The sequence below is a fragment of the Jaculus jaculus genome, chromosome 14 (assembly GCF_020740685.1).
Source record: "Jaculus jaculus isolate mJacJac1 chromosome 14, mJacJac1.mat.Y.cur, whole genome shotgun sequence".
NCBI classification, from domain to species: Eukaryota; Metazoa; Chordata; class Mammalia; order Rodentia; family Dipodidae; genus Jaculus; species Jaculus jaculus.
In genome coordinates, this window is record NC_059115.1 from 37,860,988 (window position 1) to 37,863,961 (window position 2,974).

Sequence of the window (2,974 nt, forward strand, 5' to 3'; positions counted from 1 at the left end):
TATTGGAGCCAGCTTCCCCTTGCCAGTGTTTGGCATACTCTCCCGCTGCTGTTATCCACCTGATGTTGGCCAGGAAGTGATGTCTGCCCTCTGCTCATGCCATCATTTTTCCTGCCGTCATGGAGCTTCCCCTTAAGTGTGTAAGCCAAAATAAACATTTCCTCCCTCAAGATGCTCTTGGTTGTGCGTTTTCTGTCAGCAATACAAAGCTGACTGCAACACACATATACACATTTTCTTTAAAAAAAAAAAAAGCTCTTGCTGGGCGTGGTGGCGCACGCCTTTAATCCCAGCACTCGGGAGGCAGAGGTAGGTGGATCGCCATGAGTTCAAGGCCACCCTGAGACTACAGAGTTAATTCCAGGTCAGCCTGGACCAGAGTGAGACCCTACCTCGAAAAACAAAACAACAAAAAAAGTTCTTATCTTGGGCCTGGCAAGGTCAGTGGCACTCTCCCGTAATCCCAGCATCAGGGAGGAGAGGCAGGAGGAGAGGCAGGAGGAGGCAAGAGGATCACTCTCTAAATCTCAAAAACAAAACAAAAATAGTCTCACTCGCCGCCGCCGGCCCATCTCGCCGCGTGCCCCTTTGCCGACGCCCCGCAGAAATGCTTCGACTGCCTACAGTCCTACAACAAATGAGACCAGTGTCCCGGGCACTGGCTCCTCATCTCACTTGGGCTTATGCCAAAGATGTAAAATTTGGTGCGGAAGCCCGAGCCTTAATGCTTCAAGGTGTAGACCTTTTAGCCGATGCTGTAGCCGTTATGATGGGGCCAAAGGGAAGAACAGTAATTATTGAACAGAGTTGGGGAAGTCCTAAAGTAACAAAAGATGGTGTGACTGTTGCAAAGGCAGTTGACTTAAAGGATAAGTATAAAAATATTGGAGCTAAACTGGTTCAGGATGTTGCCAATAACACGGATGAAGAGGCTGGGGATGGACCACCGCTGCTACAGTACTGGCACGCTCAATTGCCAAGGAAGGTTGTGAGAAGATCAGCAAAGGCGCTAATCCAGTGGAAATCAGGAGAGGTGTAATGTTGGCTGTTGATGCTGTAATTGCTGAACTTAAGAAGCAGTCTAAACCTGTGACAACACCTGAGGAAATTGCTTAAGGTTGCTACAGTTTCTGCTAATGGAGACAAAGAAATTGGGACCATCATTTCTGATGCAATGAAAAAGGTTGGAAGAAAGGGTGTCATCACAGTGAAGGATGGGAAAACACTGAATGATGAATTAGAAATTATTGAAGGCATGAAGTTTGATAGAGGCTATATTTCACCATACTTTATTAACACATCAAAAGGTCAAAAATGTGAATTCCAGGATGCCTATGTTCTGTTGAGTGAAAAGAAAATTTCTAGTGTCCAGTCCATTGTACCTGCTCTTGAAATTGCAAATGATCACCGTAAACCCTTAGTCATAATTGCTGAAGATGTCGATGGTGAAGCTCTAAGTACACTGGTCTTAAATAGGTTAAAAGTTGGTCTTCAGGTTGTAGCAGTCAAAGCTCCGGGTTTTGGTGACAATAGAAAGAACCAGCTTAAGGATATGGCTATTGCTACTGGTGGTGCAGTGTTTGGAGAAGAGGGACTGACCCTAAATCTTGAAGATGTTCAGCCTCATGACTTAGGGAAAGTCAGAGAGGTCATTGTCACCAAGGATGATGCCATGCTTATGAAAGGAAAAGGTGACAAAACTCAAATTGAAAAACGTATTCAAGAAATAACAGAGCAGTTAGACACCACAACTAGTGAATATGAAAAGGAAAAACTGAATGAGCGACTGGCAAAACTTTCAGATGGAGTAGCTGTGCTGAAGGTTGGTGGAACAAGCGATGTGGAGGTAAATGAGAAGAAAGACAGTTACAGATGCCCTCAATGCTACGAGAGCAGTTGTAGAAGAAGGCATTGTTCTAGTGGGCGGCTGCGCTCTCCTCCGCTGCACTCCAGCCTTGGACTCTTTAAAGCCTGTTACTGAAGATCAAAAAATTGGTATAGACGTTATTAGAAAATCACTCAAAATCCCTGCAATGACAATTGCTAAGAATGCAGGTGTTGAAGGATCTTTGATAGTTGAGAAAATCCTGCAAAGTTCCTCAGCAGTTGGTTATGATGCTATGCTTGGAGAATTTGTGAATATGGTGGAGAAGGGAATCATCGATCCAACAAAAGTTGTAAGAACTGCTTTAATGGATGCTGCTGGGGTGGCCTCCCTGCTAACTACAGCAGAAGTTGTAATCACAGAAATTCCCAAGGAAGAGAAGGAACCTGGAATGGGCGCAATGGGAGGAATGGGTGGTGGTATGGGAGGGGGCATGTTCTAAGTCCTAGAATAGTGCTTGCCATTCGTAATGAACTGTGACAGGAAGCTCAAGGCAGGATTCCTCGTCAATAACTTCAGAGAAGTCAGTTGAAGAAAATGACTGAAGAAAAGGCTGGCTGATGTTTAAGCAAATCACTATAACCATCAGTTACTGGTTTTAGTTGACAATATATACTGGTTTACTGCTGTCATTTGTCCATGCCTACAGATAATTTATTTTGTATTTTTAATAAAAAAGACATTTGTACATTCCTGAAAAAAAAAACAACAAAAAAATAATAAAGTTTCTTCTCTTGACTTTTTGGAGGGCTAAGTGGCTATAGACCTGGGAAAACATTTTCCTCATCCAGGCTTCACTCATTTCTCTGCAAAAGTAAAGGGTTAGATAAGAACCTCCTGCTTCCAAATCTTACATGATAGTATCCTGCCCACATGGTAAAGGAATGCATTCTTATTTTTTTTTAATATTTATTTATTTGAGAGAAAAGGAGAGAAAGAGAGAGAGAGAGAAAAAAAAAAAACTGGGAGCACCAGGTACTGGCAAATTGAATTTTTCAGAGGATGATTAAATTTGCAGGTAACTGAGCAGGCAGAACAGTTGTCGGGTACTCACGTCCCTGCACAGCTTCCACATTGCCTTCGCTGTGT

The 2,974-nt window shown here is 43.3% G+C and overlaps 1 pseudogene; it reads left to right on the plus strand.

Annotated features, from left to right (window-relative positions):
* Positions 1-573: 573 nt before the first annotated feature.
* Positions 574-2,366, plus strand: LOC123454753 (annotated as a pseudogene).
* The last annotated feature ends 608 nt before the right edge of the window (positions 2,367-2,974 follow it).